We start from the raw sequence: 15,280 nt of genomic DNA, 5'->3' as shown, positions 1-15,280 counted from the left end.
AAAGTGCTAGGCTTACAGGTGTGAGCCACCGCGCCCATCCAGGCCTATCACTCTTGAAATGAGGAGACTGATACACAAATAAGTTAAGTGCCTTGGTCAAGTTCATAGAGTTAGTGGCACATCCAGAATGGGAACTTATGCCTCCTGCTTGTCAGTCCAATGTTTTCACACCTTCAAGGATCTTTTCTATCTGCAGCCTCCTTCTTCTTTACCCAAACCTAGTGACAGAGCCAGTCTTTTGAGCCACTCCACTTGTCAGAGCCATTCTTTAGACTAGCTGGCTCATATAGATTTAGGAACAGAGTACCAAAGTCCTATTTCCAAGGCTGGCCACAGCTGCTTAGTTCTATGTCCATTCTACTAAGTGATAAGACCTGGTTTAGGTATAGGAGATACAGCAATAAACAAGTCAGAAACAGTTCTTATGCTTGTGGACCTTATTTCTTGCCTAGTGGGCTGGACATTGAATAAATGGCAGCCAACAGGATGGGGGTTATGAATAGAGAGGTGGAGAAGCCCTCAGAGAAGGCATCTCTTGGACTCTGGGAGTCGAAACTCTCCAAATTCTAGTTCCTATTTCTCTGACCACTCCTTTGCTGATTCCTTTTCCTCCATGTGCCCTTTAAATCCTGGCATTCACTAAGGGCTTGTCCTCATAGCTCTGTCTTCTTTCCTGTCCACCTCTTGGTGATCTCAGCTAGTTCTCCTGCTTCAGGAATGCTTGGCTCAACTCATGCTTTGAATCTTGTCTTCTTTCCTTCTGGTTTAATGTGCTTTTCCTGGGAGCTCTCCCAAGCTCCACGGCTTCAGCACCTGCTGAGGATTCCCAAACTTGTTCCCTAGTCCACATTTCCAGTTCCCTATAGGATACTGTCATCAACCTATGCAGAACCACACCTTGGCCATTCAAACCTCCTTGCTGGTATTTTTAGTTCTGCCATCATTTACCCTAGCCCTTTCAGCCTGCTAAAATCCTGTTTACCTTTTGAAGTCTGCCCACCCTCTTCAGGTGGAGCCCATCCCTTCCTCCTCTGAGCCCCTCTGTGTATTTCCCCCTGGCTACTTCCATACTTAATCACTTTAAAGACGAATTAGCTTTTTCTGTAACTGGCTTCTCATGTGCTCCCTGAGACTGTGTGCTCCCTGAGGGCAGGGATCAAATCTTGTTCATCTCGAAATGCTCCATGTGTTGCACAACAGTAAATGCCCAAGTTTACTGTTTATTGCATTGTTGAACTAAATTTGGATCTAGGAACTACTTTCAACTCCCCAGTCAAAAGTAGCACATTTTGTTCTGACTATAACACTTCTTTTAGAGTTTCTAATAGGGTTAGTCAACTTCTCTTGTCTCAGTCATGAGATTGTGGGCAAATTTTATGGGCAACCCGACTCTCCACCTCTGCCCCCACATTTTATTTGTCTTTATCCACCAACCCCCCCAGTACCTTGGCTTCTCCTTGGTAAGAGGTCATTCATTCATTTGTTCATGTACTTATCTAACAAGTACTAATTGAATTCCTCCTTTGCACCAGGAATTGTTTAAGGCAAAGTCCCTGCCCTCAAGGAATTCAAATGCTAGTAATTTGGACATGGACAATAAACAAGCAAATAAATAAGCAAGAAAATACTAGATTGATACAAGCTATGAAAGGCATCAACAGGATGGTAAGACAGAATGAGAATGGGAAGGTGCCACTTTAGCTAACATTGTTCAGGGTCAGCCTCCCTGAAGGAGTTTGGACTGAGACTTGAGTGGCAGAAGGAAACTGGCTCTAGGCCAGGTGTGGTGGCTCATGCCTATAATCCTAGCACTCTGAAAGGCCGACGTGGTAGGATCGCTTGAGCCCAGGAGGTTGAGGCTGCAATGAGCTGTGATTGTACTACCACACTCCAGTCTGGGTGACAGAGTGAGTGAGACCCTGTCTCAAAAAAAAAAAAAGGAACTGCGTTCTAGAAGGTCCAGAAGAGATTTCAGGAAAGAAAACAGGTGCATCGGAGACACCAAAGGAGCATCATCTGCATTGCATGGAACGAGCAAGTAGGACGAGCAGACACGGGGGAGGTAAGCAGAACCAATCGTGGGGACTTGGAGGCATGTAAGGACTTTCAATTTTATTAAAAGCAAAATGGGGAGCCATTAAAGGGTTTTGTGCAGAGGAGAGATGTGATCTGATTTATTCTGTAAAAATAGCTCTTTAAAAAGAATGTAGAGTGGACAGAGTGGGAGCAGAAAGACTAGTTAGAAGAGTGTTGTAGTAGCCTCGGCAAGTGTACCAGTGGCTTAGAGCAGGTTGGCTGGTCTGTGTCCACATGAGGCTGGATTCTGTCTGCTCTTGCTGCCATTCCGACCCATCAGTCTGGCCAGGAAAATTCTCAGCGATGCCCTGCATCCCTGGTGCCCGTGAGAAATCCAGATGCCGAGAGGAACACCAGGTTTGGCCAGGAGCCCTCGGTCCTCTCAGTCCTCTTGTCTCTGTCTCCGTGGTCTCTTGTGTTCTGGTTCAGCCCCACGGGAGGGATAGCCCTCTTTTCTTTCTTTCTTTCTTCCTTCCTTCCCTCCCTCCCTCCCTCCCTCCCTCCCTCCTTTCTTTCTTTCTTTCTTTCTTTCTTTCTTTCTTTCTTTCTTTCTTTCTTTCTTTCTTTCTTTCTTTCTTTCTTTCTTTTTCTTTCTCTCTCTCTCTCTCTCTCTCTCTCTCTTTCTTTCTTCCTTCCTTCCTTCCTTTTTTTTTGAGACAAGGTCTCGCTCTGTTGCCCAGGCTGGAGCACAGTGGTGTGATCTCAGTTCACTGCAACCTCTGCCTTCCGGGTTCAAGCGATTCTCCTGCCTCAGCCTCCCAAGTAGCTGGGATTACAAGTGCCTGCCACCATGCCCAGCTAATTTTTGTATTTTCAGTAGAGACGGGGTTTCACCATGTTGGCCAGGCTGGTCTCAAACTCCTGACCTCAAGTGATCCGCCTGTCTCGGCCTCCCAAAGTGCTAGGATTGCAGGCATGAGCCCCCATGCCCAGACTGGGACAGCCCTGTTTCTAAGCCAGCCCTCCAGAGGGCTGGAGAGATTGGCAGGGCATGGGATTGCCTGAAAGCCAAGAGGGCTGTATAATTTGGCAGGTGTGGGCAGCTGCGGCAGCCGTCTAAGCTCTCAGCAGCTGCCTGAGCTGCAGGGCCCACTCCCTGGCTTGAGGCTTGTTGCCTCTGTCTTTACTTATTCTCAGAGGGTCTCTGAATGCTAAAGCACACTGTTTGTTGTAGTTGTTGTTGTTTTCCCCTGGAAAATGAAGGAGCATTTTAAATCAATTTAACTGAGTTGAGTGAACTAGAAGCTTAAGAAGAGCTAAAAGGGCACTTGGCATTGGCCCCTCGTCTCCTGCAACACCTTGCAGGTCCTTCCTGCCCCTCCAGCTCAGCAAACCTTCTCTCTTCACCCCCCTGGACCAGCCTCCTTCCTCCTACGGCCCTTGTCATGTTCTGCCCTGCCTATCTAACCCTCCAGCCAGTCTCCGCTCTAATATCACTTCCTTCTCGTGGCTGTCCCCAAGGGCCGCCTGCCAGTCTATGTTATGTGCCCTGATTAAATGCATTCAAAGCACTAGGGACTTTCTCTTCACAGGACTCATGGTTAATTATAATCACATACTTACCAGCAGGGTGTGGACATATATATACTACAGCTCAGGTTTTTTTGTTTTAAAAAGGTCATTTACATTTTTTATTTTTATAACTGGTCTCATCTGCTCCCACTCCTGCTGATAATGGAGGGGAAAAGAAACTTACACTTACCAATGAAAGGTAACAGCCTCTTCCGGCCTAAAACAATCTGTTTCCCCCAAATAATCAGTTAATTCAAAGTTGAAACTTCCTATCAGGATTGCTTCCTTTTCTCTAAAGCATGCTTTCCCTGCCCGTCCTCCTCAATACAGGGTCCGGCTGCAGGGAGGCATAGGTTAGAGGCCCTCAGGGTGTTGGGCAGGGCCCAGGGGGGCTACCATGGGCTAAGACCCACTCACGGGGGCCACCACTGCACCTACACCTGGGCTGTGGGGGGCCAGCTCCATCCTCCAGCCCTTGGCCACGTCTGAGCTTGCAGTGGCGTCATCCCCTGCCCGCCAGCTCACAAGCCTGCATTCTCAGCTGTCTTGGGAGTATGTCTTGGGGAACGTCAATGTCCCCTACAGGCCACACTCAAGTCAAGAGGAAACACGGAGCAATCACAGGCCCCTTTCCCTAAAACACACCCACCACCACCATTTCGCCTCTGCTGTGGCTGCCCTAACAGTTCATGGATGCCATGCTAGACAATTTCCTCTGAGTTCCAAGCAGGAAGCAAAGCTTTGCCTTCTCTGAGCCAACTTCCTCTCCACCACCTGGGTCGTTCAACATCCCTGCTCTGATGTTTGCTCACGGCGAAGGGGCCTGAAAGCAAAGATGCTCTTCTCACTCCCACTCCGTCCTCCTCCCTTTTCTCCTTCCCTTCTTGGCTGGTGGGAATGACTCTGTGGCACGGTGGGAATGACTCTGTTGACTCACACTCTAGTGTAGGCAGTGTGAAGCTGTGCGATAGGTTTGCCTCTTGCAGGTAAAGGCAAACCACTGCCCTCCCTGCCACCCACCACTTTTTCTTCATGCACTCCCCCACCAAACTGCCTTTTAAGCTTATTGTCTCATGGACATATCAATTATAGAGATAGGGGTCTCGCTTTGCTGCCAGGTTGGTTTCGAACCCCTGGCCTCAAGCTATCCTCCTGCTTTGGCCTCCCAAAACTCTGGGATTACTGCAGGTGTGAGCAGCCTGTCTTATGGATTTAAAAATTGAGTGTGACCCTCAAAGCTGAACAATGACCTCTTTCTTCTGCTTGGCATCCACCCACTCTGTATCGACCCATCTAGTAGGCAGGGGCTACGTGGTTGTCAGGAAACAAAAACCATCTTTGCTTAATGTTTTAAAAAATAACTTCCTGTGAAGTAATTTGTCTGATTCTTTGCATAACGTATAGCTGTACATCTCTTTTGCTCAGCACCATATACTTTGTGACCAACCCAGGTAGTCCTGAGTATCTGGGGCTGCAGGCACATGCTGCCACAGCAGGCTAATTATTTTACTTTTTGTAGAAACAGGGTCTCTCTTTGTTGCCCAGGCTGATCTCAAACTCCTGGCCTCAAGCAATTCTCTAAAAGTGCTAGGATCACAGGTGTAATCCACTGCACCCAGCCTATTTCATTTTCAGTATGAATAAATGTTCATTATTTGATAGACTTTATTTTGGAACAGAAATAATATCTGGACAATGGTGGAAAAAGTAGATGTTACTATTTTAGATCAAAAATAAGATATGTGGCTGGGCATTGTGGCCCGTGCCTGTACTCCCAACACTTGAGAGGCCAAGATGGGCAGATCACCTGAGATCAGGAGTTCAAGACCAGCCTGGTCAACATGGGGAAACCCCATCTCTACTAAAATACAAAAATCAACCAGGTATGGTGACTCGTGCCTATAATCCCAGCTACTGGGGAGGCTGAGGCAGCAGAATCACTTGAACCGGGGAGGTGTAGGTTGCAGTGAGCTGAGATGGTATCATTGCCTTCCAGCCTGGGCAACAGAACGAGACTCCATCTCAAGAAACAAACAAACAAACAAACAAAATATATGAATATAAAACGATATGAGAGTCTTTTTCTAAGTGACTCATAAATTGGCTTTGAGGATTAGCCCACACAAGGATTTGGGACAAGGAATTCTAAAATGTTTTTTGTAGGGGTGTCTTGGGAAAAGGAGCAGGTCTTCCAAGGGGACAAATTAGATGGTGATGGCCGGCATCTGAAAGCAAAGTTTCCAGTAAACGAGTTTTAAAGACAATAATGTTGCTTTATAGTAATATTTTATACAATATTGGACTTTTACAGGAAACTATTTGTAATTGTAGTGAATTTCATCTAATAACCTACTAACTTGATTGTTTTGTACTCATGTAGAAATTGTAGGTCTTACATGATTTGGGGTTGTTGGAATCCAGGATTTTCTTCCCAATTGTTGCAAGCTTTCTCCAACAGTTACTTTGAATTTGCCCATTATCGCTTTCTCTTCTCACTGTTCTCCTTTAACCTGATACTTGCTGACGATTCACAAGAGAAGTGAGCCCCTTGCATACTTCTAGACTTCCTGTATATGTTTTATCAGAGCAATAATGATGGCTGTTCACCCTCATTAAGGGTAAAATAAGTCAAGATGGGCTCAGGCCTAGATTAATACGCTTCTAACTTTGACTCTAAATGAAACCTGTCTTTAGGAAGAGGGTAGCTGAGGAATCACGTGTCCATAGGGGCCAGGCAGGTAACCTAAATGAGTGAAGAGAGTTGGCTATAAGAAAAGCAACAGGTGAGAAGCCCTCCATCAAGGTGGAAGCTTGGAACTGAGTCGCCTGCTGGACTGTTTTGGAGACCCCTGCTCAGAGGCCTGCTGGTCTCGGAGTGTGGCAGGCCTGATTCCACAGGTGGAGGCCATGGCCCTACTGGGTCCTGTGAGAAACAGAGCTTGGAGAGCCAGGGGAGCCCCTCTCCTGGTTCATCATCCTTAACAGGACTCCCTGGCTTACTCAAGCTCCATCTGATACTCAGCCTGGATTAGAAGGACCCTTGCTGCCTCCCTTTCATGGGAGTTGAGAACCTCCTGAAGCCCATGCAGGACTTTGGGCTCAGGTCAGCTTCAGACTCAGGCTTATTTTCCCAGGAATGTAGCAGACTCCTAGAGATCAGGGACTTGTATATCACCGTATTCAGGACTGAGCCGGTTGGCAAGCCGTAGTGGTTACTAAAATATCAAAATGCACCAAGTGACTCAAGGGTTAACACCTGACACAGGAGCGCAGGGCCTCCAGCACAGGCCCAGCAACATCTCCAAAGTCCTCCTGAAACTCTGAAAAACAAAACTGATGGGTTAGGGCCAAAGCCTTCCTGTTACATCTGTTGAAAATCACACCTGATTGTCCTTCAAACGTAACCCAGTGCCTGGCACCTTCTATAAATGAATGAATACATGAATGAATGAATGTAAGGCTGGAGGCGACAGCTGTTCAATATGTGTGTATTGCCTGAATGAGTCTTCATCTCTTGTTTTCTGAAAATGCAGGCATTCCTTACACACAGCCCAGCACTCTGAATCCATCTTAAATAGCATTTTACACTGGTTTGAGAACTCAAGGTTGCCCTCTTACTTGTACCTGGGCTTTTATATAACACACTTTAATCACCTGCCTGGCAGCTGTCAGAAAATCTTTCTGGTGTAACACATTCAGAGAAAAAAGTCATATTTTGCTTTACATACTTAAGTGAAGAGTAGATCCCTGGCTGAACATAATGGAAGCCATTTGTTCCAGAAAAAGCAATTCAGAAAAAGATATCCCCTAAAAAGCTAGTGCAGTCCACTCAGAACTCCCTCCTCTGATGGGCTGGGGAAGATCCTTAGACTTAAGAGCTATTTTGAGGGGGTTGGGGATGCTTTAATTTCCCATAATGGCAAGTGTCTAGGAAATCTGTCTATTAACTGTAACTGTTTGCTCCTGAAATGTGTGATTGGCCCCATTTGAGGGGTAACGAATGCTCCTTTAAGTGCCTGGCAGTCCCCATTAGAGTGAGTGTGGAAGCGGCTTCTGTGATCCCTAGCCAGAACGTGAGGCCTTTCAGTCAGGAAGAAGAGTGGAGAGAAACTTCTTACATTTCAGAGTTTGCCTTTTCCCTCAAGCCCCTCTCCCTGAAACCAGGGAATCTGATAACATTTTTCTATAATTGTTTTTTTTTTTTTTTTTTTGGTCACCCATCTGTGTAACCAGAGGCAGAAAGGAACCACTTGGTTTAGAACACAAGGCAGAGGCTTAGGTGGGGAGAGTCCCCAAAGCTGCTCCCTGGTTTCATCTAGGCCCTTGTCTTTCACATTTAGTGATGGAATTCTCCCTGTCAGAGCCATGGTTTTCATAACCCTAAAACCAGAGCTGTGCGGCCTCAGGGTGGGCAGCAGAGATTCCTGTGGCAGCTTCTTCTGAGCCCTGGTGGATGGGAGGACAGACGGCAACGGGGGTGGAAAGGGACAACTCCAGTCCTCACTAGTGACTTGGGGGTGGAGTGAGGATACGATTCTCATGTCCTTTATGGGTGAGTTTCTCAAAGCTCAACTCTGGCTGAAACTACGGAGCCAAACCAAATCCCTGCCTTGTGGGAAGCGATGATTTAGCCACTTTCAGCTTTTGTTCAAACCCTCCTGAAAGGGAGCCGCCCTGTACCACACGGAACTTCAGGGAAGCGCATGCCCTCCCCAGAAATGACAAATGGAAAAGACAGAACGGTCTCCGGCCAGGCCAGGATACAGTCTCTGGAAAGAGGTTGTTTTTGTCTCCATTGCCATAGAAAACACATCCTTTTAACTTAATAAGTAGGGAAACAGCATAATCACACGCGCTGGAGGTTACCAAGGTGAACAGAATCCAAGATTAGAATCTGCCAGTCCAGGGGTGCATGGAAGCATGGGAGGCCCAAAGAGGAAATCTAGTTTGCTGTTGGTAAATTTTTTTGGATACTGTTTATGTTTGAACTTTTCTCTGTTTTCCTGTAGAAACTTCCGTACCCTCTTCCTGTGTCCCTACAAAAGCCTGGACAATGCCGTCCCAGCCCTGCTGCAGAACATGGGCAGGCCCCACCTTCCTCCTTCCTGCGGGGATATCCTTTCCTATAGAAGAGGTAAGAATGTAAGGTTCATGTGAAAATGTGATTATATTCCTTATCTCAGTCATTTCACGATTTGCTGTTTGGCGACAATAAGTCAGCCTGGCCACATTCACAATAGAGGTGGCCCCGGTTCCTAGTTTTGGCTTGTGCTGTTTTCTCAGCTGAAGAGGGCAACCGGCTGTTAAAAACGCTGCCTGTTTTCCAGGATCTTATCAGGAGTTCATGTCTAAGGCCAGAAAGAGAAGGGAGGGCTCCATTTTTTTCCTCTCTCCTCATTGTTTCCAACTGAATTGGCAGGAAATGGGAGTCCTCCACCTGTCCCTCTCGGGAGCAAAATTGATTCGATTCCATTTTTCAGATGTATCCGCTACCACCAGAAGTTGGGGACATTTCCGCTCACCCCAAAACGAATGCATTCCTGGATTGACATAAATGACATCTTTCAGAATTGCGAATTAATCACATTTAAATGGGGATCTTTGGGGTGGGGGAGTGGTGTCAATTGCCCCACAGAATCTCAGGTTTGCTTTTTGTTCTCGTTCACCCTTTTGTGAAGTGCCTTTTGGGGCTGTGAGGCTTGACTGACTCCAACAAGTTTGTGTGAATGTGGTGTGTGTTTGTGTGTAGTGTGTGTAGTTTGCATGTACCATCGATGGCGTGGACACTCAGAGAACTGAAATCCTTCGCGCAGGGTCTCACATAAATCGAAACTGTTCCCTTTCACAGCTGCCTTAGAGCATATGTTTCAGGCAGGGTAATACAGGATCCAGACAGAAGCTAAGTCCATGTCCATTTCTCAAGACTCATAGTGTGTTTGTGGTTGACCTAGTATTTTCCACTTAACCCAGTTCAGCCAATTCAGCCAATTTGAACCAAAATCACAGTCCGTCTAGATGCTTTATTTCATCTAAAAACAACCCCAGATGATTCTATTTTGAGGGGATCAATCATTTTACTACCTAGAGGAAAAGCTTAAACATAGGAATTATATAAACCACAGTATTCCATAAACAGGAGGACCTTCCTACTCAATGTCAACACTTCATCTTGGATCTTAGACTCAGAAACCGGGCAGTTACTAGAAGGAGCCCTGAAACAATCCATTTCCAACTACCCTCAAGAGCACAAGAAGCAGAAACAGCATTTTGATTCCACCCTAGCAGGGTCCTGGTTTTCCCAGGTCACATTATCCTTAATCTAGGGTCCCGGCTAAGATCAAAGATTATGCTTCTGCCCCATCTTGTTTAGGAACTCCAGCTCCTCACACCCACTGCAACCATGGTGGCTGCCTGTGGCTCTTCTGCTGTGTGAGGATATTTGCAGGCAGGGCGAAATGTTCCAGACTCCTTCCTCCCTGAGGTATCTGTGCTCCCAGACCTCCTGCTTCTTGACCCCCTGGGCTGCATTTGATGGGAGCCACCCGCCTCTGCCCCACTCATGCTCATCCTTAGGTACCCAACTGATGTTCCAAATATGGAAGTCAGTAGATAGGCCAAAAGCCACATAGATAGAAAGGGTGTTTCCATGCAAGTGAGACAACCAACTTAAAATCAGCCTCTCCGAAATGAGACCTGTGGGAGAAAAATATTTTAACATCCTTGTATTGTATGAACCAATGCTTTCCTTCAACCCCAACGTTTCCTTTCTCTCCTTGGTACTTGCCCAGGTCCCTATGCCCTTTGAAGCAGTTGGGCTCTTCTGCACCGACTGCCTCAGAGAAAGGATGTAACAATGGAAAACAGAACCGGGAAAAGAATTCCTGACTTTTGAGTTTCAAAAGCTTAGTTCATTAGGGAAATGGAAAAGACTCAGAAAGGATTAAACACTGGGCAGAAGTATTGCGAGTGAGAACCAAATTCCTTGCTAGCTCTACCACCTGAGCTTCAAGGACTGTAGATATCCAGTAGGGATGGGAACTGATGGGGACGGGGGCGAGAGGGTCAGATCTGAAGAAACTCCAGGGGCATGAGGCAGACCCAGCATCCATGGACAACCCAATATCCACTCACATGAGCCTGTGCACCACCCACGCATCGGGGCTGCACTGGTTGTCTTGTCCTTTGGCATCCAGTGAGGACCTCCCAGGATGGCTGTTGGCATTTTTCTCACTGACCATTTAGCAGGAATAACAACTGTCTTTGCCTCCAAACCTGGCTATGTTTCAGTTGAGAAGACTGATTCCATGCAGTCAACCTAATATGCAATATCTCATGGTGCTTGTAAGTCCCCAAGAAGGAGGATGGGGCCCTTGCATATGTGGCAAGGTAGTGCCATAGAAGGAAAAGTTTCTGAGTCTACAATTGAAGGCAAATGGAACCAGTTCAAGATTTTCCTCAAAGAATAACAGTGGTTAAGTCCTGCTCCCACACCAAACTCCTTATTCTATGATCCTCTGGTCTTCTAAAGAGTGCTACATTGCTCTTCATGTTAAAAAAAACTTTGAACTATGTCCCACAGAGCAAGTCTGGTGGTCTATTTAGTGATTCTACTCTGTGTTGCATTTCTAGTCTTTGACCTAACCTTGACCTTGACCCTGCTCTTGGGTACTTGCTTGGTTTTCCAGGTTTTCACATCGCTTATCATAAACCATGCCCTCCCCAGCTCCCAGGCCAGGCATGTAGCAGCCTTTATCTCCCCTTCTTTACTAGGGTGTCAGTCTCAATGTCTCAGTCACCCTACTTATCAAGGGCACAACAGTCACATACCTGGAGGTTCCTAATCTCCATGAAACCCTCAAACCACACCCTTCCTCATTTTGCCTAACATGAAGTGAGTCACAGGTAACATGGCATCCTCAGGGTCACACCATAAGCACCAGATGGAGGAGGGTTTTGCCTGGGATGAGTCAAGGTATTACATTAATGGGACCAGGTTGGGCCAGTGACTGGCTGGGATCCCTTCTCGTCAACATGGAATCCCTTCCTTACTCGTTTTCCTCCCATGACTGGTATGGTTAGACCATCCTGGGGAAAACTCACCCTTCTCTTCACTAGAGGAAGGGTGGTGGGGGAGGAAATAACTTCTTCTGCAGCCTAGAGGTAAGACCCAGAGGACCACAGGAATGGGTCTGGAGGGCAAGTGGCCATAGCTAAGACTTTAAACCAGAGAAGAAAGAGGGCAAGGAAACCAGATCAGTTACCAATGCTAACATCCTCTGGGCATGTCAACACTGGGAAGATGAAAATGGAAAACATAAAGAGGAAGTATCACTTTTGGCTTATGTTATGTACTTGGCACAGTGTTAATTTCCACCCTTGCACCTGCCCCGTGCCCTTCTCTGCTTCACAGAGGCCTAATGAACGTTACACAGTGTCCAATAGGCCTCCAATGAAGGCTATTATAAAACTGCAGAAACGATCATCATCACAGACTCTAATTTGATAAGAACTTCCTCTCAGCCTGAAGTGAGTATTAACTATATTCGAAGGTCTAGGAATGTTGTCAGTGTTGTTTCAAAGGTTATCACTACGTGGGGGGAAGAAACGCACCATGAAAGGAGATTTTTCATGGTGAAGTTATAAAAGTATTTAGAGTTGAAAAAAAGGAAAGACACAAACATCAAGAGATTATGAGTGACAATGAAATTAGACTAGTTAGCAGAAACAAAGCAGGGCCTCAACCAGGTGACAGCAGGACTGATTTTTATGTAAGGTTTTCAGGTCAAGTCTATTAAAGGAACAGCTGGGCCCATGAGCTTTCATTGCAGTGCTATTTCTCTGCATTGAATACTGGCTAAAATTAATGGGGCATATGATAGGGCTGGAAAATTTTTATTAAAATAGAGTGGCTTTTGTGGTAAATTATGGTAGCTAGGGGTTTAAGGTTGAGGGGAGGGGAAGGTCCTGGAACATTTCTTCCACCAATTGCCCTAGCAATTATATCCATCTTTGGAATCTGAATGCCCGTCTTCTAATCCCAAGTGAACTCGGAGCAAGTGATTTAACCTTTTTGTCCTTAATGTCTTCATTTGTCAAATGAAAATAGTGAAAATGCTGGCCTGGCATGGTGGCTCACACTTGTAATCCCAGCACTTTGGAAGGCCGAGGCAGGCAGATCACCTGAGGTTGGAAATTCGAGACCAGCCTGACCAACATGGAGAAACCCCGTCTCTACTAAAAATACAAAATTAGCTGGGCATGGTGGCGCATGCCTGTAATCCCAGCTACTCAGGAGGCTGAGACAGGAGAATCACTTGAACCTGGGAGGTGGAGGTTGCTGTGAGCCGAGATCTCTCCATTGCGCTCCAGCCTGGGCAACAAGAGTGAAACTCTGTCTCAAAAAAAAAAAAAGAAAAGAAAAGAAAAGAAAAAGAAAAGAAAATAGTGAAAATGCCTTATAGGGTTGGTGTGAGGATAGGTGAGTTCATATATGGAAAATATTGTCACATAGAAGGTACCGCTAGAGAGTTTACCATCATTATTATTATGGTCACCATTGTTATTGTATTCTGCTCTGGGAAACCTCTTGAATAGGGAATCTGTTAGAGCCTGAATGCACTTTACATGAGTCCCAAAGGTCTAAGGACCCAGGGAAAAGAAAATTGAGAAGAAGTAGAAGGAGAGTAAAGCTTCTATGAAGATTTTCTTGGACAGGTTTTCACTGTTTTCGAAAGCTTTTTCACACTATTCCACCACATTCTACCCTACCTGCAACCCTTATCAAAACACCCTCACCCATTGAACCAGGGTGTTTCCAATCATATTTCAAACCCTGCCTTTAGCCCAATGTTTTGAAGCAACACTGGCTACAACATCATCATTTGACCCTTCTCTCTCTTAGTTGTTGTGGGGTTTTCTCAATATATTTTAGATGATTTTAGGTTTAGATTTAGATTTTAGATTTTAGATGTGCCCCTCCTTTTGGCACACAACAGGGTTACACCTCTCGTCCACCTTGGGGGGTTGGTTGGGGCTAAGTGACTAGTTTTGGCCAATGAGTTGTGAAAGCCAATGAAGTGTGTCACTTGCAGGCTGAAGCATTTAATGGTCAATGCAGTTGGAGAGGGCAACAGTTCTATCAGCCTGCATCCTCAGTGGCTTTCATAATTGAATGGTATATGTGGTGTGACTCTGTTTATGTTACTAAATATATTTTATATTCATAAAACCTCTGGAAGGATATTCACTAAGCCCATAGTAGTGGCTCTGTCTATGGGGGTAAGATTGCCGGGATACTCTTCCACTTTTTAGTGTCTTGCTGGACTTCTTATAAGAAGCATTCATTATCTGTGTGATAATAGTTGTAATGACTATTGTTCATTGAGCACTTACAAAGTGCCAAGGATGCCACTAAGTTCGTGTGACAATCTTCACCATGTAACACCAGGAAGAAGGCCGGGCGCGGTGGCTCAAGCCTGTAATCCCAGCACTTTGGGAGGCCGAGGCGGGCGGATCACAAGGTCAGGAGATCGAGACCACAGTGAAACCCCGTCTCTACTAAAAATACAAAAAATTAGCCGGGCGCGGTGGCGGGCGCCTGTAGTCCTAGCTACTCAGGAGGCTGAGGCAGGAGAATGGCGTGAACCCAGGAGGCGGAGCTTGCAGTGAGCCGAGATCGCGCCACTGCACTCCAGCCTGGGCAACAGCGTGAGACTCCGTCTCAAAAAAAAAAAAAAAAACACCAGGAAGAAAGGGTTTTTTTGTTTATTGTTTTTGTTTTTTGTTTTTTATCATCCCTATTTAATGGATGAGTAAATGGAAGGACAGAGAGGTTAAGTAATTTGTCCCAAGTCACAGAGCTATGAAATGTCAGACTCGGGATTTGAACCCAGTTAGTTTAGCTACATGATGCATGCTCTTAGTCACTGCACTACAATCTAAATAACAATGATTTTTTGTTTTTTTTTTTTGAGATGGAGTTGTGCTCTTGTTGCCCAGGCTGGAGTGCAGTGGCGCGATCTCAGCTCACCGCAATCTCTGCTTCCTGGGTTCAAGCGATTCTCCTGCCTCAGCCTCCTAAGTAGCTGGGATTACAGGCATGCACCACCACACCCAGCTAATTTTGTATTTTTAATAGAGACTGGGTTTCTCCATGTTGGTCAGGCTGGTCTCGAATTCCTGACCTCAGGTGATCCGCCTGCCTTGGCCTCCCCAAGTGCTAGGATTACAGGTGTGAGCTGCCGTGCCGCCAATAATAATGATTTTTTAAAGCCTGTTCTTCCTTCAAGGCACAGTTCAACTCTCACTTTTGTGATGCCATTTCTGACCATACCATGCATTCAACAAACCTTCACTAAATACCTATTATGGTCAAAAGGCCTGTTTGCAAAAAGTATGCAAGTCAAATAAATTAGTCTTTGCCATCCAAGAGCTTCCAGTCTATCGGGGGAGGATAAAGCCACCTCAAAAACTAGAATGAGAAGTGCTGTACACAGCAACAAAGCCCTGTGTGGGTTCAGAGGAAAGAAAAGATACTTCCAACCTTGGGATGCAGAGTCGAACCTTGAAGGCAAAAAAAAAAAAGCGTCAAGAAAAGCAGATCATTCTGTTTGCCTGCAGCGAAGGGGAGGAACAGACAGAGCTGCTAAGATGGAGTCAGGGAGAGCCTGACAACTTGCTAGGGCTTTTCCTA

At 46.0% G+C, this 15,280-nt stretch overlaps 1 long non-coding RNA gene across 1 annotated transcript; it reads left to right on the top strand.

The window, feature by feature from the left end:
- Nucleotides 1-1,741: 1,741 nt before the first annotated feature.
- On the top strand, nucleotides 1,742-14,962 carry LOC144332983 (uncharacterized). Its single transcript, XR_013401274.1, has 3 exons — nucleotides 1,742-2,062; nucleotides 8,598-8,722; nucleotides 14,562-14,962. It is a non-coding gene; the product is annotated as an uncharacterized LOC144332983 (long non-coding RNA).
- The last annotated feature ends 318 nt before the right edge of the window (nucleotides 14,963-15,280 follow it).

This window comes from Macaca mulatta, chromosome 11, assembly GCF_049350105.2.
Source record: "Macaca mulatta isolate MMU2019108-1 chromosome 11, T2T-MMU8v2.0, whole genome shotgun sequence".
Lineage (NCBI taxonomy): Eukaryota > Metazoa > Chordata > Mammalia > Primates > Cercopithecidae > Macaca > Macaca mulatta.
Note: the sequence above shows the minus strand (reverse complement) of the source record. Positions and strands in the feature narration are given on the sequence as shown.